Raw genomic sequence first — 23,051 nt, 5'->3', positions numbered from 1 at the left:
CAGAGAGAGAAATAGGGTCAATATCTAATATGATCAACAAAAGAAAAATAGAATTAGGGAAAGATAATATCCATGGAAATAATATCTGAGGACTTTTCATAATTCAAATTTGTCAATGTTCAAGATGAAATAAAACACTTGAAAAATTTCCTAGCCTATTAAACATATTTAATTAGAAGCTAAAAATTCTTCCCACAAAAAGAGAACCAACATGTCCAGACATTTTTACTGGTGAGTTCTAACAAATGTTTTCAAGAAATGTATTATCACACAAAAAGCAAAAAGTATTCCAGAATGGAAAAAGAAGGAACACTTCATTTAATGAGGCCACTACAATCTTGATACCAACATTATACAAGAAATGTACGATAGGGGCTTCCCTGGTGGCGCAGTGGTTGAGAGTCCACCTGCCACTGCAGGGGACACAGGTTCGTGCCCCGGTCCGGGAAGATCCCACATGCCGCGGAGCGGCTAGGCCCGTGAGCCATGGCTTCTGAGCCTGCACGTCCGGAGCCTGTGCTCCACAACTGGAGAGGCCACAACAGTGAGAGGCCCGCATACCGCAAAGAAAAAAAGAAATGTACAATAAAGGAAAATTATAATCAATTTCCCTCATGAAACTAAAGACAAAAATTGTAAATTAGAAATTAGCAAATGAAGTCTAGCAATCTATGAAGAAAGATAACATAGTATGAAAACTGGGTTTATTCTATGAATGCAAGGACTTTTAACAATAGAAAAAATCCATAAATGTAATTCACATTAACAAGTGAAATGAAGAAAAGCAAATCATCATTTCAGGAGATGCAGAAAGTAAATTCAATAAAATTAAATAATTAAGTTTGATGAATCTAGCAGACTAGAAATAGAAGAGCTTTTAGTGTCCACTTATAAATCAGAAACTCTTCTTGGTCTTTCAAGTAGAGGTGAGTTAATGGAGATAATTAATTACGCAGATGATGGAAGCCAAACCAGGCATGGTGAGTTAGCTACTTAAGAGCAGGAAACCAGCAGTTCCCCTAGGGCTAGAAGGATAACGGTAAGAGTGATCTCTGGTGGCCTCAGCCTGCAGCGGCTTGTAGCATTGTTTTGGTTCCTGGCCAGTGACTGAGGTCAGGTCACGTCAGTGAGAGCACTGAATCGTAGCCAGTAGACCAGTGGTCAGTGACAAGGCCCTGGCCCTATGGCTTTGCAGAAAAGGAATTCCCACAAAGATGGAAAGTAGTGAAACAAGTAAAGTATGTATTAGGAGAAAAAAGAAGTACAGTACATGTGGATAGACACACAGGTGGGCTCAGAGAGAGAGAGTCGTGCCCTCGTGGCAGTTTGAATCACTTTTATGGGGCATTTCTTCTGGCTTTCCTTTGACCAATCATTTTGATCTGCCTGGTTCAAAGTCTGTATTTGGTATATCTCAAGATTTTCCCATGTGTGTGTGCACATCTCTTAGCCAAGACGGATTCTACTGAAGAGGCCTATGGGTAAGTGAGCATTAGTTGGCATCACTCCCCTTTTGGCCTCTAAGGAGCCCTTCTGCTCATGTGTAGTCGGGGAGGTCTCCTGACTTTGAGAATGAGGAATATGTGGTCTCTTACCTTCTATCTGGGAAGGGCCCAGCCTCCTCTCTCAATTGTCCTGTTATTCCCATCTCTGAGTAGCGGTCCACAAGGAACGAAGTCAAACCGTTTGCCCTGGGGGCCCATCTGTCTCCTGCCTCAGGAGGTATCATTATCAGAGACAGGAGACCAGAATCTCAGGCAGGTGCTAGAGCTGAGATCAGCACTGTCTACTGTAGTTGGCTCCATGAAAGTAGGGGCCATTTGTCAGGAGTTGGGCCCCCAGGAAAGAGACGAGCTTTGCAGGAGATACCATAGGAGACAGAGAGCTGATACCCTGGCTTCTTCCACTGCCTCTCACAGATGCCTGGAAATGTATTTTCCTGAAATACAAAACAGAGCAGGAGAGTAGATAGGAAGCAATCTGAGAACAAACTAGTTTGGGACCTAATAAATGATTGAATAGAGCAGGGAAGAGAGGGACTGGTCAAAGCAGGTGGCTTCAATGGTATTTCAATGTCCTAGTTTTGAAACTCAGAGGTGGATACATTATTGTTTTACTATGTATGTCAATATCTTATACCTATTTTATAAATATTATTTTATATATATTCAGTATTTAATTACTTTTCAAAACAGCTGTATACAAATTTGTATGTACAGTATAATCCCATTATTGTTGCACATCTTTTACATAATAGTATTTAAATACATAAATATGGAAATATACATGAACTTTGAAAGCTAGAATATGAACATGAGACAAAAATGTACCCCAAGTTATAGTTATGTTACAAGAATTGAATTTAAAAAGAAAGAAGCAAATTGCAAAAGAAAATATCACTCATTCTTAGAAGCTGTCCAAGAAATGTTCTGTGGCCATTCCAAATCCAACTGCTACAAACTTAGGGAAGCATAACTGAACTATGGCTTAACTCAGAAAGCTTATATATTTAGTAACCATATTTATTCTGCCTCAGGAAATGATGTCTTAACAGAAGAGGGTTAATCTGCATGGAGTCTGTAAAAGGGAAGCTTGGATAGAATTAAGTTATGTATTTGTCCAAAATTATCTAGAGGCAAAGGACAGTTGGTCGACAGGAGTGAATCTCTGATTTTTTTTCTTTTGACATTATATAATATAAATCAGAGAAAAAAATACTGAAAGGGAATGTGCTAAGATTTTAATAGTGACTATTTCTGTCAATGATTTTGGTTTTACTCTTTACTATTTTCTATATATTTCTAATGTCTCTTAATGAGTATATAGTATTTAAAAAATACAAAAACAGCAATGAGTAATGCACTAAAATAATTTTTTAAAAAAATTGTGACCTTTGCCATTGTCTTAGTCTGCTGGGCTGCTATAACAAATTGCCACAGACTGGGTGGTTTATAAACAACAGAAATTTGTTTCTCACAGTTCTCACAGTTCTAGAAATCCAAGATCAAGGCAGCGGTATATCTGGTATCTGGTGAGAGTCCACTTGCTAGTTTACAGCCAGCTGTCTTTTCACATGTCCTTACATGGCAGAAAGGGGGAGGGATCTCCCTGGCGTCTCTTTCATAAGGGCACTGATCCCATTCCTGAGGGCTCTGTCTTCATTCCCTAATCATCTCCCAAAGCCCCATCTCCCTATACCATCACCTTGGGGGTTACGATTTCAGCACATAAGTTTTGGAAGATACAAACATTCAGACCATAGCAGCAATGTTTATAAGCCAATCACGAAAGGGAGAGACACAGGTAGAAAGGGGGGCAATCAATCTCCCAATTTGCTCAGGAATGAGGGGTTTTTCGGATGTGGAACCTTTGTTGCTAAAATCAGGACAGTACTGGACACAACAGGAATTCACTTTTCAACTGTGATTTTTTTTATGTTGGTCTAGAGACCTGACTGTTCTGATGAATAGAGCGAGAAGATGTAATATCCCTGGAAAGACAGTTGAAATCTTCCCATTACCTGCCCTATTAAATATTGATACTCTGCATCCTTGTGAGAAAATATCTTATACTTTGAAAGATAATGTCTTAGTTAATTAGCTGAGAGCAGAGCCCTTGGAGATTGTGACGTAAGAATGGTTCCTAGATAGAGAAAAAGGGGAAGCTGATAAAAGAAATTGAGAGGAGGCCATGGAAAAAATTTTCTAATCTCACTAATTTTCCTAGACCCTATGTTGCAGAGTGAAAATATGCTTTCAAGAGGTAGACTTCTAGTAATGAACTCTAACAGAAATTTTCAAACCAAGTTTCAAAAAGCAGAATATGTGTCCATATAGTTGTTGTATTTTATTTCCCTTTGTCTGTCATTATCCTGTGGTTAGGTATATACTCGGGATCTCTTTGGGAAAAAGGGACATTATATTTGACAAGACAGGACTTGGATTTTCTTAAGTATCTCAGTCCTATAGGGTGGCTCTCAACCTTGGCTGCTCATTAGGGAACATTTTTAAATATCCCAATGCTCAGTCACACTTTAGAATTTGGGAGTAGGACAAGCATCATTATTTTTTAAAGCTTTCAGACCCAAGAACCATTAATCTTATAACAGTGCAATTCCTATGAAGAACACAGATATTGTAAGTAGATTTGTTACAACTGTGTTATCACTAGGCCAGATCAGTCTATAGGAATCTATCAGTGGTAAGGACTTGAGTTAAATTTAAGAGAAGTATCATTAATGCAGGAGTGGTGTTTGGTCCTGTTTGAGGCCTAAGGCATATGTGTGGGCATAATAGAATCATGTTTAGAGCTTTAAAAAAAGGGCCCTGGCCTCACACTGTCCCAATTAAATCCAAATCTCTACCTGATTGTGTCCAGAGTATTAGTATAAAGAAATAGCGATTCTGTTGCACAGCCAGGGTTAAGATCCAGCATTCAAAACAATCATTATGTGAAACACCCGTTTCAGAAGAGCTACTTTCCAGACTTTGAATTCAGAGGAGACAAGGCAAGCAATAAAACAATCAAGCCAAAGGTCTCGAAAAGCTAGTAGATAATAGGGTGTCAATTTAAATTAATTCAGTTATTTGGTTAAGATTGCTGGAGTAAAATTTCACTTAAATTCCAGTTGGCCAAATAGAATGAAAATATTGAGTGTCCTTTTATAGAAACAATATTGTGTTTTTCTGAGTGCTTTGAAAGAGGCTGGAAGTGTTAGATATGAAGTACATCCATTTGTTAAACGGGCAAACGTTCTGTTTTATTTTATTTACGTAATGTGAAATGTTTGGCCACCTGGAGCAGTGCCTGAAAGTGGATGTAAAACGGAAAATGTAGTCAGTGAGACTGATTAATAACCATGGGCAGAAAAATAGGCCAAGTGGAAAAACTTATTCATGTAATTGCTTCATTTTGCTGACTGCAAAAGAATTTGTTTGGGAAGTGATTTCAGCTATTTAACTTTGTAGATTGATAGATCAGAGAAAGGTCTTTAAAGATGACATTACACAATCTTGCTCATAACATGAAATTAGTTTGACCCAAGAGATATATGCCACTTTTTGTATCTACCTTATAAGACCTCCGTCCTGAAAAAATAATTATTGTACAACATAAACAGACTTTGTGAAAGGAAAGTTAGGAAGATAGCAGAGTACTTTCCTAAAAATCGTGGTTTAAAAATTATCAAATTTTAAAAAGACATTTTTCCTTATTTATACACAAAAATAAATGGGAGAAAACAGAAAAACAGCCATAATTTCATGTACCTGATAACTCACGCTGACATAAAAATATAATTCATGCACCAGATAAGAAAATCCAAGAATTAAATTAAAGTAAAAATAAAATATAAAATTCTTCTTCTCTAGTCTTCCACCACCATACATCTAGAACTTTCCCTGCAGATAGCTGTTAACAATTTCTTGCCTTTCTAAAAATGATTTTAACACATATCCCCCAGTATAGAATATATATCTTAAATAAGTTATAGAAAATATAACTATCTTTCAGAATTACACAAAAAGATGCTCAGAACCTAGGCTTTGTGCTTTTTCCCCAGCTTTACTGAGATAGAATTGACAACATTATGTAACTTTAAGATGTACAGTAAGATGATTTGATATACATATACATTGGAAAATGATTACCTAGGCTTTGTGTTTTTACTTAATAATTTATCTTCAAGATATTCTTACTTTTAACAATTGCATTGTATGAACACTTCATTTAAACCCTCTGCTACCAACAACATTAATGTCTAATCTTGGTTTATGTACCTTTGCAAGATTATCTATGTGATAAATTCCTGTCAGTGAAATTGCTGGATACAAATTTAACATTTTTTGTTGCTGAATGTTGGTGCTCAAGAAGTATCATACCAGATTTAAGAAAAATATTCTGGCTCCTTGGACTGTATTCTCTACTTTTCATCATATTATTATCAGCACCAGGATGTTAGGACTCTTTCTCAGAGAGTAAGAGAAAGATCAAGGAAAGTGAGAAGTAATGAAACTAGATTCAGTTCATCTCTGGCTTGTCAGCAGCTTTCATGAAAGATTTGTTTGTTGAAGAAGTTGAACCCATTAGCTTAAACAGGGATTCACTCTGTTAGCTCTAACAGAGCATGGACAGCTAAAAGTTCATTGGAAATTAATTGAAAATAATGCAGTGCTGTGAGAGGGAGGAACATGATTTACAGGAAATTATACCAAGTGCTCTGAATTAGCCAAGGGTAAACAAATGCAAACCACCATTCAATAAAGGTTACTATAAGCTGATAAAACAAGTCAAAGTATAAGAATAGAAGATCGGCAAGAATGAGTGAATTTACAGAGACAAATAGCAAAGATGTAAAATACTGGAAAGAGGAACAGTGAGTGGATGCATGAGGTGATGATATGGTTTCACAGGAGAGACCTATTCATTTATGAAGAAATTTCAATCTTCAAAACACTACCATCTCACCAGTAAGAATGCCATGAACTCACTATTAAGATTTGCATTTATGTGTTTGTTTGTTTGTTTTGCTTCACTTTGTTTTGCTTTATTTTGGGGTTTTGTTTTTGGAGGGGGCTGCTGATGTTCTCACTTTATACTGTTTGCCTCTAGAGTTTAAAGACAGGGTCAGTAACCAATAAAGACAGTAGGTGTCTTTATTTTGTTGTTGTTTCTTTGGGGTTTTTTTTTGCGGTACGCGGGCCTCTCACTGTTGTGGCCTCTCCCGTTGCGGAGCACCCGCTCCGGACGCGCAGGCTCAGCGGCCATGGCTCACGGCCCCAGCCGCTCCGCGGCATGAGGGATCTTCCCGGACCGGGGCACGAACCCGTGTCCCCTGCATCGGCAGGTGGACTCTCAACCACTGCGCCACCAGGGAAGCCCTGGTGTCTTTTGTTTTGCCAGCAAAATATTTTAAAATTTTTGAAATGTGAATACACTGAGATCACCAAGGTGACATTCTACTTTTGCTCTGCATCCACATGTTTCACTCAAGAACCTAGAGAGTGTATTAGAAGGTGGTAAGCATCCTGGTAATACCAGCCAATGTTTATCGTTGCTTTCTTTCTATGTGCCAGGAATTGTGTTGACCACTTTAACAAGATGTTACTCCTTAACGTGAACACAACACCCCAGGACGAAGGTATGATGATTTAGTCCAGTTTAGATATTATGGGAACTAAAACTTAGAAAAGTTAAGCAACTTGCCCACATTTACAAAACTAGTAGGTGGAAGAGCTAGGATTTATATAGGAACTTTCCAGCTCCACAGCCAGTGCTCTGTTTGTTCAGGAATTCTGATATTTAATTTACCAGGACTCTTGGCATTTATTATAGTTATACATATTTTCAGAATTTGCATTTTAAAGGAATAATGTTGATATTTAATCTCATTAGTGAACAGGGAATTTCAAATTGAAGAAGAAACTATTTTTTTCATCCATCCAATTATATTTTAAAAATTCAGAGCTGGTGAGGATTCAGGGATACCAACATTATACATTGTTGGTAGAAAGGTGAATTGGAAACTTTTTGTAAAGTAATCTGCCAATAATCATTATTTTTCTTAAAGACAAAATACCATTTGACCTTGAAGTTCTACTTTTGGGATTTGGGCCTATGGAAATTGAAGCACCAGTGTGAAAGAATACATATTCCAGAAAGTTAGATGTTAATTGCTGCTTCATTTGCAGTAGCAAAATATATGAGACCATGGCGAATCTCTATTAACAGGAGAATGATTAAATAACTTGTAGAATTAAGTTATATGTATATTCACACTCACATATATACACATACACACATACATACATTTTATTTACATCTATATGTAAATATTATGCAGTTATGTAAGGTAACAGTTTTGATTTTTTTTTTATTGACCTGGGGAAGTGTTCATACTGTATGACATGTAAGAGAATCAATATGTTTATATGAGTTTAAGTGGCAAAGTCAAATTACATTTATAAAGTTTATTACAGATTTTATAAAGGGTAAAAATTTACATATAAATTCCTCAAAAATTGTTAAAACAGCACGGTGAATCATTTTGTGTAGCTTATTTTTGATGGCCTTGGGGACATTGGTGCCAATTTATCCTCCACTGTATCACTAAATGGGGTCAGCCTACGTTGAGGCAATGAAGAATGAGAGCCATTCATCCTTGCTTTTGTACAACTAAGAAAAAAAAAATTGGAGGGTGATGGAATCTTTTACTCTGGAATTCTTAATAAAATTTCAAGGAAGAAGGAATAACAATTTTTATTATATCAATGTATTTATGTCCTCCTAGGAGAAAAGGAAGAAATTCCAAATCTTTAGAATTCTTGAATAGCAAAAATAGAGAAAACAGAATCAAATAGCAATGACACCGGCATGGTCTACAGCTTGTGGACTGGGCTGGAGATAACACAAGTGTGATATTACTTAGGCCTGAAGAACCCAGACATTCTGATTTTAGGCCTCTGTGTCCAAGACTCTTGGAAATTTGTTGTCAGACCACAGCTCTTTGATTTTGTGTAATGTCAGGGAGCCACTTTTCTGTCAGGTGGAAGTGTTAGGGCATCTGGCAGATAGTCTTTTACACCTTTTTTTTTTTTTCTGGTCTATTTGTATTGAAGATGTTGATGCCTTCTAGCATCCTCTGTGTTGTTTTTCTTTTTGCACAACAGCATGAGCTCAAAATTTTTGCACTCATTGGAATGGAGAGTCACACTTTGAGATGTGGGTCAGTGAACTTTCGTGTTCTCTGCTTCTTTCTGACACATGAATGAAATTGTAAAGCTTTTTGTGGATGTGAAATGAAATTCAAGTTTTTCCCTATTCTTATGAGAAAAGGTTAATTAGCCTTTAAAGTGGTCTGTTTTTTTGTTTTTTGTTTTTTGTTTTTTGTTTTTGCGGTACGCGGGCCTCTCACTGTTGTGGCCTCTCCCGTTGCGGAGCACAGGCTCCGGATGTGCAGGCTCAGTGGCCATGGCTCACGGGCCCATCCGCTCCATGGCATGTGGGATTTTCCTGGACAGGGGCACGAACCTGTGTCCCCTGCATTGGCAGGTGGACTCTCAACCACTGCGCCACCAGGGAAGCCCTAAAGTGGTCTGTTTTTAAGTGTTACTACTCTTTCATTTTTTTCTCTCTCTCTCCAAAATCTTTGGCAGATTAATTGGGCACAAAAATCAGTCATTCTGTGAACATTCTAGGACAGTGGTTCTCAAAGTAGTCCTTGGTCCAGTGTTATCAGCATTACCTGGGAACTTGTGAGAAATGCAAATTCTTGGGCTTTATGTACTAAAGCACTTATTGCCAACTGAGTGTCAAGGAATCTGTATTTTAATAAGCCTTCCTTCCAGGTGATTCTCCTGCACACTCAAGTTGAATCACTGTTGTAGCAGTAACTAATGAAGACAGTTTTGCATGGCTTGTAAAATGGAGAGTTCTAACTTTTGAGAGGGTTTTGCTTGGTTTGTCTAAACCAAGCTTTTCGTGAGCCTGAGTACGTTTTGTAGTGGGAATTGTTGCTTTTAACTTGTCTGAAGTGGCATCTCCTTCTGAAAACTCTAAAGCGTTTGGAGTGTATAACTTTCTCCTTTCTCTCAAAAGAAAACAGGAAAATCTCACAGAAATATAAAAATGAGTCAAAATAAGATGTGAGGGATATTCAGTATGCCAACAATAAGGTATGACTAAATCTCAACAATTATGTCCCTAACTTGACCCACCATCTGACTGGATGAGGACTATAAACAAACAGCACATAAAGGTACACAATCAAATAGGGAGAAAATCATCACTGGCCCAGAATTTGATAATGACCTTCTGTTGTGTGATATAAATATCTTTTAGACAAATTCTTATATATTTTACCATCTTTGGAGAAAATTAATAAATTAGGGTAAACAATCTCTTAAATTTAATGAAGCTCCTGTTTTCATTGGCATATCTATATAAACTAACTTGCTGACCTGTGTACAGCTCAGAGGAAAAAATACAGAGGTTTAGTTTTGAGTTGAATTAATGGACTTCACTGCTATGTGAGATGAGAAAAAGCAAAGGAAGGCAGGTGGGTAAAAGGAATCAAATAATGTTAAGGACTTTGGTACTTTAAAACAAAATTTGAAGGGTTTTACTATTGAATTAAAATGAAGCTTACTAATATTTCTAATCACGGGAAATTCTTGAATAAATGCATATGGCTTGATAGTTTTGTTCTAAATAAATCATATGTTTTCTTCCTGTTTTTATCACAATGTTAGAATTAATGTTAGCATTTTTTTCTAATTTATAACATACCCTAATTAATCAGAAGTCTCTAAATGTCCCATGTTGGTTTTATGGTTCAACTAAATTGAATTATAGTAAGTACTGTCTTTTAAAAAGTTTTATTCCTGGAACTTGAGGTAGGGCTACAAATCATTACGTTGTTTAGGCAAAATTACACACTCTGGGAAAAACTTTTCAAATTTCATACCTAACAAAATTTTAACATACATTTTTGTTTCTCTGTAATGGGTCGGCATAAATTGAATTTTAATATACCACTTAACTTTAAGAACTTGGATTAATATTACATTGAGATAATTAACAAATAATCTCTGGATACTCAAGCAAAATTTTTAATATATCCCTGTCCCTTATTTTTATATGTTATAGAATGACTACCAGATAAAAGAATTAACAGTATGTACAAATATCTTTAACTCCTATTGGTGCACCCACTTTTTCTATTTTAAGAAATCAAGTCAGTGTGAATGTAGGCAAAGCACATGCAAGATAATGTGTTTTTGTTTATCAAGGCAAAAAGGGAGTAACTTTTTAAAAATAGTAAAATTGTTATGGTTTGCCATAATACCAAATTAGACTTTAAAATACAAATCTGAGGGTATATAACAATTGTAGAATATCTGTGGCAAGTAAACTTTATTCACTATATAGTTCATGATACTTGCATATAATGAGGTTAAATGAGCAATACAATGTTTACAATGTTTTGACTAAATTGTTTTAATTTAATGAGTTTATATATAAAATGTAAAAGGGCTTTTGACTCTCTTATTGCAAAATCTTACATAGATGATCTAAGAAAAGTAATAATATTTGGGTTTTCTTTTTCATAAAATGATAAATCAATGTTTGTATACTAGCATGCTCTTCATAAAAATAGTAAAGTTACTCTCTTCCAGATAGCAAAGGTTCTTCATTTAGTCAAGACACTCAATGTTTTTGCTTCTGTTATGTATTTGAATACTCTTTAACAAAATCTCATTTTTAATAACCATTTTGTCTCACTGTTTCTAATGATCAGTGTTTCTTATTGCGGTGCTTTTTTTATGCCTTTTATTATTCATTGTCCTTAGGTGCTTAAACCTTACGCTCATATTTATATCCTCTGATATATTTATTTTTGTGGTAAAGCAGTCATGTTTCCATATAAGAGTGAGGTGAAGAGTGGTGAATCAACTTTAAATAACAGGACGACCATTCTCCTCCGATGTCATTTTGGTCATTATAAAAAGGAGTTAAGAAAGCCTTAATTACTTTGCCCTATTTGGAGAACATTAAGCTGATGAATGGTGTGAGGCATTTAACATAGACATAGAAAAATTTTCTGCATCCATTATGTAACTAACTTCTAATGTTCAGATTGCTTTGGCATAATACAGATTATTTTCTGCCATTAACTAGAAAGTAAAAAATTTACAAGTCAGAAAATTATGTCCTAAATTCTGAAAGACACCAACAAAGGATATCTTTAAGTTGACTATTTATGATTGTTTATTTGGAAATTAACTTCTTAAAACTTTGAGATTTAATATACCAAGGCTATGAGAATTCTATCTGATAACTTATGCAGTATAAGTTGTTACATATTGAAAATTCATTGTTCATAAAAAATTGTGTTCAGAACTGTCTTGTCTTCCTGCTCCCAGAAAATAGCTTCATTTCTTAGTCACATTGAAGAATCGAGGTCTAATGTAATTCTTACCTGCAGAATAGAGAAAACCTAGAATCAAAGCTTCTATGACTAATCCTTGGGTAAAAAGTCTCATGTGAATAAAATGAATGAACATTTTCTGACCTCTTCTGTACTTTAACTTGTAAAGATCATTGGACACTATAGTTACAAAACTGGTAACCCTCAGGGGCCAAAGGGGAAGCTCTCGATTTCCTGATTAGTTTAGGATAATTGGCTTTCCCCATCATTTGCACATCAACTGTTATCTGAAGACATTTTTTTCTTTGAAGTGTCCCATCACCTGCTGTTTGTCTTCTGACAGACAGAAGCCCCATATATCGGTACAGTCTAAGGCAGGGACACATTTACATGAACTTTCCCACTAATTGACAATGGGAAAGCCCAGTCTCACAAACCCCTTGGGGGAGTGGTCGGTAGCTACTGGTCAAGGTTTCCACAACCTCTGCTGGAAAATCACGGGTAGTGCCACCTGGGCCACAATCAAACTTAAGGCTTCAGAAGAAGATGAATTTACTTAATTCTGCCCTTCACAGGACAGCTCCCAACTTAAGCCCCAGTACCTGATCCCTGGACAGAGATTCAAGGGCAAGGCGGGGGCAGGGGTGTAATAGGCTGGGGTGGAGTTGTAGGGGGCTAGCAAAAATTCTTGTCCTTTTAGGAGATGTGCTTTCCCAGAGTGGCACCACTGCAGCTGGGATGCTGAACTAAGTTGGGAGCCCACCTGGGGTTACCTGATGGCAGGGCTCTTGACTCTGCAACCTCTATTGTTGACACTCTTTTTGATACTACTTTTCCAAAATTTAACCCTCCAACTGAAAATAGCAGACTATTAAGTTTTTTTTTTTTTTTTGAGAAGATGTTGCAGGTAGGAGTTTATTTATTTATTTTTGGCTGTGTTGGGTCTTCGTTTCTGTGTGAGGGCTTTCTCTAGTTGTGGCAAGCAGGGGCCACTCTTCATCACGGTGCATGGGCCTCGCATTATCGCGGCCTCTCTTGTTGTGTAGCACAGGCTCCAGACACGCAGGATCAGTAGTTGTGGCTCACGGGCCTAGTTGCTCTGTGGCATGTGGGATCCTCCCATACCAGGGCTCGAACCCATGACCCCTGCATTAGCAGGCAGATTCTCAACCACTGTGCCACCAGGCAAGCCCAAGATTTTTTTTATGAATACAATATCTCTAGGTTTCCTAGATGACCACTGGGCAACCCCAGAGATCTGCTTTCTAGCCATATACAAGAAGAAATAAGAAATAAAGGTGGTATTTTGCATTCTCCAGATTCTTAATTAGCTCAACACTCCCAGTGGGAGTCGTTCTGCTTTTCAAGCCCACAATATAAGAACACCTAACAAGTAAAAATAGTCCTAGATTAATTAAACACAATAATTATTTATAATTACTGTGGCTACATTGCAACAATTATGTACTTTTCAGGTTGGATTGAGGCATATTTATGGTCATGTACAAAGACTGGTATAATAACTGTCCACCAATTAATTTTTTTAAAATAACCTTATCAACTGGTGACAGTAATAATATATACTTTATGGGGTAAATTAAAGGCCCTAGAGATGTATTAGAATTCTCTTATTGTCCTTAATATGCTTGTTCTTTTATGGCATTCACTGATAAAAGTTTTATTAAATGAATTTGTATTATACCTCAAAAGAGAATTTCATTCTCCTTCATTGTGAGGTTGTTTACTATGACGCAAAATAAACCAGACTTTTTGGTCTTGTTATCAACATCTTCTTTCTCTTTAAAACAAAGGCCTCTAGAAGCAATGTCAAAAGAGCTTCAGTAAGAACTGTACCAGACGCGGTAGATACTCTTGATACCACAGGAAACTGACTCATGGATATCAGCCTCCCAAATGAGCTGACCTTGTTCTCACAAACAATATTCTAACTATACCAAGTGAATGAGTCAGGACTTCCAAGTCTTTTATGTAGAAGCAGGTGAATTCATGAAGGTAGACTGCACAGCTCAAGACCAGTAAAAGAAGAAGTAATTGCTTAGGACTAAAGGGACTTAATAAAGTGATTTAGTTGGGGTTAATCTAATTTTTTATTTTAATGAACACGAGAGAACCCCTTTTTTTCTTCTGAATCTATTTCTAACCCTCAATTTAAGATTAAATTGTGTAAAAACTAAATGGAACACTCCGAATTGGAATTCTCAGTGTTGAGAAAAATATACCTTATGAAAATTCTTTATATAGAATTGAAACTAATAAGTTTCCAAGAAAAAATAGAGTTAATGATTTTGTAAAATCTTATGCTACATTTGGCTTTGTCTATTAAAACACTCATGAAATTAGTTGTAATGGTTAAACATTATACAAAATTACTTCCCCCCCCTCCAAAGTTACTTTTAATAAAGACCTTTACTTTTCATGACAATGTAGTTATTTGTATTGGTTCAGTAAGAACTGGTTTTCTTTTTTACCTGAATATAATTGGAAAAATCAAATGTTTACCATTACCATGCTACAAATTCCATTTAATTAGACAAGACAGACCCAGTAATAAAAACATGTTCTATGTTTTGCATGCAGAAGTGATGCCTACAGCATCCTTCAGGAACCTGATCTGGTACTTGCTCTATGGACTAGGGAACTCAGCCTTGGAGGTGGAAAAGGATGCCACTTCTTGACAGGACAAGGACAGTAAGAAACTTGAGTATCTTTTATAAAAAGGACACCCTTAAAATTATAAGTACTGTAGACAGAATCAGGTAGAATGAATTGGATGGATTAGTCTGCTCTCAACTGAACTAGTAAGCACATAGAAATAAATTAAAACCATAGGGCCTGGGCTTCCCTGGTGGCGCAGTGGTTGAGAGTCCGCCTGCCGATGCAGGGGACATGGGTTCGTGCCCCGGTCCGGGAGGATGCCACATGCCGCGGAGCGGCTGGGCCTGTGAGCCATGGCCGCTGAGCCTGCGCGTCCGGAGCCTGTGCTCCGCAACGGGAGAGGCCACAACAGTGAGAGCCCCGCGTACCGCAAAAAAACCCAAAACCAAAACCAAAAAACAAACCATAGGGCCTTACAAACCTACAGATAGAAGTAAACTCTTGAATCTTAGTATCATATTGTTCCATTAAAAAACCATACAAAGAGATAATTACATATTAATCAACATTTCTTGTTACATCTATGCAAATAAAATGAGTCAAAGTAAAATATAAAATGAATAATACTGATTGAGAAAATGTTAAGCAAATGTAGGTAGGCAAATGTGCCCTATGGGCAGGAAACATGACCACAGGAAGGACTGTAAAAGCAGAAGTGACACCTGGCACTGCCACCATTGTAAGCACATGTACCACATCCCACCACTGAAGAAAGAAAAAAAAAAACCCTCACACTTCACTCTGATATAAATAAAAAATAAAAGGCTCTGTCTGTCTGGTTCTATCTAGTCCCCCAAATAAATAAAACTTTGAGTATTTTCTTTAAATTGCTAACTCAATAAAAATGACTTTATTGTCGACAAGGCGATTGTCTGAAGATATATCATGAACTTCGTGAGTATGGTAACCATGATAAAATTGCTGTTTGCCACCATGAACACACTTGACAGTCTTTATAATATTGTTTGTTTACTTTAAAAGACTGGTCCTGTTTTTTATTTTGTTGGGCTACTTCTTCTGAAGTTGACTTCCTCATATTTCTTTGCAAGCAAATGCCACCTTCGTTTTTCCATATGCTTTTGTTTCTGAGCCTTCCTTTCATGCTCCATACACAAATCAGTAGGTGATGGAACCTGCAGCTATATTTGGGATTTTATGCTTCACTGTTCACTTTCAAAGGAAGAGAATATTTTTGTTCTAGGCTTCTTAACAAAAGACCTGAAATTCACCCAGAACCAATAAATGTCCTTTATATTCACCTTTGGCAAGAAGGCTTTAAGTATTTCTAGCTCATTACTTCAGAACTCAATAGTATTTCACCCTTGCTGCTAATCCTGACCTCATCTATGTTCTTATGTTGTCTTATGCCCCTATAATTGATTCAGTGACTCAGTAATAGGCTTAATTTCTTAACAATTTAGGCCATGCATCAGTCTTGCTATCTCTCAGCCATTTTCCTCAATAGTTTTGTACCACACCTCTGCCTGTCTGCCTTCTATTTACTAACACAGTTCCCCAAGTTGATTTATCCACTCTTTGAAATACCTAATTTTTGGTCCTGCACTGACAGCTTGCCTGGGTTTGCACTGGTTTTTGGTTGTTACCATCTACAGGTTCTGAAAATATCATCTAGACTGTACATCACCTCCAGCCAGGCCTGTTCTCCCAGAATCTGCCTTAAATGAGCAGATTTTGTTTCAAGTTCCATCTTCTCCCCATCTACTCCATTTCATGACAGTTAGAGAAGCCATGCACTAATGTAGGACAAGCAGTGATTTAGCAGAGAAAAATGTTACTTCAGGGTGAGTTCGGGGAAAGCACTTTGATGGAGAGTCAGCTAAGATCAGTTCTGATAATAGGTAATCTGTAGAGCATGTAGGTGATGGAATGATGAAATGGAAGATGAAGTAGATACATATGGACATTCCAGATAGAAACAATGAAAGCAAAAATGTGACGACAAGAAATGAAATGGCTTTGACGCAGACAAGGAAATAATTCAGATTCTTCAGATCATCAGTGTTGGGGGGAGCTGGGCTTATGGAAATCAATGGTTAATGTATCAGAACATGGGCGCTGTTGGGAAATGGGACACAAGCTGGGTGACTCATGTATAAGGTGACCATTCAACAGGGGGAGTGGCTTCTCAGTTGTAAACATGGCTGAATGTCACTGAACGTTAAGGCCACCTTCAGTTAAAACCTTACTGAAATTATATTGACCTCTGATGACCTTCAGAGAACACCAGTTGGATGGATTGATGGTAAGAGAAATTTGAGAGGGCAATAGAGCAAATCTGAGCATGAATCCCTACTATATAATTTATCTAAGCCTTCAGCTTGATCCAGTGATTTGTTTGTTCTGACTGTGGTCAAAACACTAGGTACAACCCTATTGGAACAATAAATCCAGTCATAATAAATGACAAGGGGCATTCAAGCGGAGGCAAGAAGCAAAATATTTTACAAGTGTAAAGATCCACTGTGTTAGGTCTTGTCCTTCCAACAAGCTTCTCCAATATTTTCATGTTGCCGACCCACCTGCCTACCCTCCAGCTGGACAGACTCCTTCTATTTGCTAATTCCCCTGATAGTGATTACCTGATTCTCTGTTCCCCAAATTGATTCGTCCTGTTCATTCAGAAATGTCATTTTTAGGCTACTAATAATACTTACATATAAAACAAGCTGAGTTTTTATCAAATAAAAGATTAAAATCAGGGAGTAATAAATAATGAAATTACATAGTTTTCTTTCTTGGGTATTAGTTAAGTACAACATTATAGAGCCCTGAAGAAATAACGACTATATTACAAAAGAATATAAAAATAGTTGGAGCCCAGAAGCCATGTCTACCAGCTAATTCAGTGATTTGGCTGGTTTTTTTTTCACCTGAATGGTAGTAGTCTTTTTAAAAAAGGCTTTTAATTTATATCACAGGGGAAAAAGAGCTGAGTACATATTAGAGAAATCTGACGGCAATCATCTCAAATTTCAGTTTCTATTTTCTGTAAATTAACTGTCGTTTTTGTAAACAACTCCTTAATGTCTTTGTAAAGTGTTTTTAATCCTACTGACTTAGCTATTGTATCAAATAAATAGCCAATTCCATTGGGGAAGGATTAGGGGCTCATAAGTGAGAATCAATATTTCATTTGGATAACGGCTAAAACAAATCCCAACTGTCAAAATAAAGGCGAGATTAAAGCCATGATAATAACTTAGAAGACAGAGTGAGGGAGAAGTGTGAACTAAGGGAAATGACTCAACACATTCAGCCACATAAAACTGTGGCCTCAATTCATTCTGAGAGCTGTTGTGCTACCTGCTTGCCACCCAACTAAAGTATATAAACAAAACACCCAAGGAGGATCGTGATGGCATGTGGTCAAATGCTTTCTGTGCAATGGATCCATTTCCACATCCATTATTTTATTAGGTGGACTGTGCTATGGAAATCTTTATTATTCCTGAGAAGCAATGTAGTTGAAATGAAAAGAGCATTGAACTTTCAGCCAGAGACCTGAGTTCTGTTTAGTTCAGGATTTGTCACCTACTTGTTATGTGATTTTAAACAAATGGCTTAATTTCTCTCTTTTTTAACCACTTCTGTAAAGTTCCCTGCTTTCCTTCGGGGGTTGTATTAAGAATCAATACTTGGTGAGATGAAGACAACATGGTCTAAATGATAAATGTGTCTAAAAGCAACTGGTAAATTACCTAAACAGGTAGAACAACACACTCTAGAGGGAGGTGGGCTGCATGAGAACGTGTGAAGAGTGGAAATCCCACTGAGGTCTTTCATTTCTTCATCGTTCTACACACGCTGAGCACCTGCAGGTGGCAGGAGCAGTGCAAGATACTAAGAATACCCAGGTGAAAAATACCACTTCTGGTCCTACTGGTTCTGCAGGCTTATGGAACAGACCTGAAGCTGTATTTTTCCTCCCTGTCCCTTCTGACTCAGGCTGAGAAAAAAATAACAAAGCAAAAAGTGCTGCATGTTTGGCAGAAAAGGAAGTAACTGATTTCTAGAAAAAAGAATTATGTGTAGGGGCTTCCCTGGTGGTGCAGTGGTTAAGAATCCGCCTGCCAATGCAGGGGACACGTGTTCAAGCCCTGGTCCGGGAAGATCCCACGTGCCGTGGAGCAACTAAGCCCACGCGCCACAACTACTGAGCCTGCGCTCTAGAGCTCGCGAGCCACAACTACTGAAGCCCATGCACCTAGAGTCCATGCTCGGCAATGAGAGAAGCCATCGAAATGAGAAGCCATGCACCGCAACGAAGACCAGCCTCTGCTCAACGCAACTAGAGAAAGCTCGTGCAGCAATGAAGACCCAACACAGCTAAAAATAAATAAATTTATATATATAAGAAAAAGAATTATGTGTAGACTAGAAAGGGGCACCCCAGAGAAGAAAAAAGAGACAGTGTGTGAAAAGGTTTAGGAAACACTGAGGTGCCACAGAAAGGTAATGTGTGGTCTATCTAGGAGTATCCGGGCTCTTACGCTTTTGTTGTTGAAGTGAACCTCCTTCACCCAGATTGTTGTCATTGCTCTTTGCAGGAGGTCCTTGGTGGGTTGGTTTGGGAGGAAGTATACCCTTCCTTTACTCATCCAGCTCCCCTCCACCCCAAGTGCTGTTTATTAAGATAATATTTTAAAAGGATATCTATTATGCACATTTTTAATGCTTCCACAGAGAACTGAAGGCGAATATTACCATGATAATAGAGCATATAACAAGGTGAGAAAGCATTAAAGAAAATGCAGTGTAGGATTCTGTGCTGTTACCTGAGGGCCTAGAGTAAGGAGGTGCAGTCACAGGTGCATCCCAAGGTGTGGCTGATACGATTAGAAGTTAGTGCTCAGGAGTGGCTTTTAAACTATAGGCAAATGAGAAGATAGATGTGAAAGTCACTACAAAGGCAATAGTATTATGCAAATATAAACTATGACTACTAAAATGTATGATGAATTGAGGTGTCATGAGAAGAGTTCCCGCATTGGACCGGGAATCAGGAAACATGGGTTTCTGGTTTCTCATCATTAGAATGAAGGAGTTAGATTTACAATCCCCAAGGGTCCCCTGTAGGCTCTGTGGGCTCTAAGTAACTGGTGAAAACAAAGTAAGAGGGACACAGGCCAGTTTCAAACCAAAAAATAAAATGGGAAATTAAAGAAATAAATTGGCTACTCTGCCCAAAACAAATGACTGTTATTTTTTTTTTTAAGCCACATGAGACTGTGTAGTGCAGTGAATGAAATGAGACCAAAAACAAAGAAAATAGATTTCTGTTGATAGAGGTGGTGTGAAGGAAGACAGGTAATATGGCTGCAAATGAAACTATATGCATAAAGAAGAAAGCACCTAAACCATAGCTCTTTTTAGTAAAGAAGTTTTATCTAAGTCTAGCAGTGGAAAGGTAGAAAGAGGAAAAGAATATATGGATACATCAGTAGAGGAAAGCAACAGAGGAAAAGGCTCAAAGAAATCAAGTTAATAGGCCCAATGAAATGGACCATTATGCCTGGAAGAACTAGGAGGATAGGGGCAGGGAAATAACAATAAGCCTTGAGACAAATGGAAGAAGCAGAAAGAGAGAAACTGAAGGGCGTGGAGAGGAAAGCAAATTATTATTATTATTACTACTACTCCTCCTCAGTATTTTCCATGCACCAAGATATTTTACATTTATCTCTTGAGAATGTGCTGCTTTCTTTCGAGAGGAGAACATGACAATTTCTAATAGGGATACTCTTAAGGGAAATATGAAAAGTTATCTGAGGATAATTTCCCTGCATCTAGAAGTTATTCAAAGGAGATTTTAGTTGCATCTCAGGGAGAAGAACATAAGGTGAAAGTGCATGTATTTGTGTATATGTGCTTACAGTTTGGATTGTAATATGAAAAAAGAAAACAGAAAGAAAAGCAAGAAGCAAGTCAATAACAAATACCAATACATTTGGATAATATTGTGATGGCTACACTACATTTTCAGAAATGTGATCTCAACTGAACTTCAAAACTGCCTTGTAGGGCTTCCCTGGTGGCACAGTGGTTGAGAGTCCACCTGCCGATGCAGGGGACACGGGTTCGTGCCCCGGTCCGGGAAGATCCCACATGCCGCCGAGCGGCTGGGCCCGTGAGCCATGGCCGCTAAGCCTGCGCGTCCGGAGCCTGTGCTCCGCAATGGGAGAGGCCATAACAGTGAGAGGCCCGCGTACCACAAAAAAAACCAAAACCAAAAACCAAAACAAAACTGCCTTGTGATGGAAGATGGCACCTTTCCTGATAATGTCAAAATTCATTTCTCAAAACCTGAATAACTGGCAGGAGCACATAAAAGATGAACAAATTCTATTAGAAATGGGAATGCATTTAAAATATAGGACATAACTTTAAAATATTTAAAAATTTTATTGTTGCACAACTAATACTTATTCATTGTAGTAAAAAATTAGAAAATACTAAAAAGAAGAGATTAATCACCTATAAACTCACCATCCATACTATGGGAATTTTCAAAAATATATAAAAGTAGAGAGCGAGTATGATGAATCCCCTGTACCCATCACCCATGTTTAATAATGATCAACATCCTGTCAATCTTGTTATCTATCGCCCCATCCCATTCCAAAGCATACAGTTTGACAAGCGGGGCTGGAATATTTTAAATCAAATTTCACCTATCGTAACACTTCACCAGAAAATACTTCAGTGTGCATCTCTAACAGACAGGTTTTAAAAAATATATAGCTACAATGCCATTATCACGCATAACAAAGTTAATTACTCCTTAATATAATTTCCACGATTTTCTCAAAAATGTATTTTAACAGTTGTCTTTGTGTGCTTGTTTGCAAATGAGGATACAAGAATTTTGTAACAAACCAAATTTTTAAGTCTTTAATCGTTTCTCCTTCCACTTATTTTTATGACATGTATGGTTGAAGAAATTAGGTCCATTGTTTTGAAGAATTTCCCACATTTTGGATTTGGTTGATTGCTTCCTTTGTGTTGTCATTTGACTTACTCTGTTCCTCTTTCCTTAAAATTTTTTTGCAATTTGGTAGTTAGATTTAGACATTGGTGTATAAATTTATTATATACACATTATTTCTATAACAATAAGATGTTCTCACTCTAGTTTTTGTAACTTGCTTTCACACTTCATATATCGTATATATAAAAGAAAGGTAACACTGGTGAGGAAACCATTAATCCTTTTTAACTTTTAAAATTTTGGAGACTAATGAAACAATTTAAAATATGATAAAAGTTTTAAGAGAAAAATTGATCAAAAGATATTAAAATAATAAATTTTCAAAATTACAGAATGCAACTGAATGATCTAAGAAATAGAAAAAAACAAAAGGCAGAGAAAGTAAAAATCAGAATAATGGAGGTTAGGTGGGAAAAGAGGAAATACAAAGAAGAAAAGAAGCACTACAATGAAACTAAAAAATGTTACAGCTGTGAGGGTCCTGAGGTAGGATGTGTCTTTTCTGTCTGCCAAACATATTACCGTAGATTGTTGTTCTAAAGTCTTTTCACAAACATTTCTCACATAAGGAGATTACAACTCCCCAACTGTATAGATTAAGTTAAATTCCTGGTAGAATTACAGAAGGAAGGTACACGCACTCCTACTTCTCAGTTTCTCTGAGGCAATTCTTGTGGTTAGGTATTCCAACTTTTCTTTAGATTCTCAGAGATGCTTGAGTAACTTTTCAAAAAATTCTTTTATTCTCCCTTCAGGGTAAATGAAGTTTTATATACATTGGTGACTGGGCCCTGAAATTTTTCTCCTAAAGATTAATTCCAGTAAAGGGGATAGGGGCAACTCAGATTTATAAATGTGCATTTGGGGGGTGGGGCAAGTAGTGGGTGTTCTAATGGTTTAGAGAAAGGTTCTTCTGGCCAAAAGAACTCACTATTAAATCTTACTTCATAGTGTCTATCACTTAGCATATCTGATGCCAGTATGTCATTCTGGCTTTTCCCTCAAGGACTGCCCTCATTGCCACTCATTTCCTTGTCATTGGATGTCTTGCCCTGTTTGCCATGTAGACCATTAAGTCACATTATTACATGGACATTTTCCTCATTTATATGTCACCGTTTGGCAGCTGAGGGCTGGAGTGGGTTGACATAGACCCATGGCTGCTAGAAGATTTTACTTAATTTGAGATTACATAGGACTGACTTGGGAAAGAGGTTTGCTGACATCCTTACTGCAAAACAGGGAGCAAAAGGTACACCACTCTATTAATCTCACTCCAACATCCATTGTGTGCAGCCTCACAGGTTGGAGAAAACAGGAGTTAACTGGAAGGCACACTTGGTGACAACGGAGTCACTGGGGAGATCCCCTACGAATGTGTTCTTATTCTTATTTTTCATACTTATTGGTATATTTTCTTTCTTCTTGTTATCTCCAGTC

General features: G+C 37.3%; 1 pseudogene; it reads right to left on the bottom strand.

The window, feature by feature from the left end:
- Positions 1-11,930: 11,930 nt before the first annotated feature.
- On the bottom strand, positions 11,931-12,223 carry LOC109549032 (HIG1 domain family member 1C-like; annotated as a pseudogene).
- Positions 12,224-23,051: the final 10,828 nt, after the last annotated feature.

The sequence above is a fragment of the Tursiops truncatus genome, chromosome 3 (genome assembly GCF_011762595.2).
Source record: "Tursiops truncatus isolate mTurTru1 chromosome 3, mTurTru1.mat.Y, whole genome shotgun sequence".
NCBI lineage: Eukaryota > Metazoa > Chordata > Mammalia > Artiodactyla > Delphinidae > Tursiops > Tursiops truncatus.
This window is presented reverse-complemented; position numbering and strand designations above follow the sequence as displayed.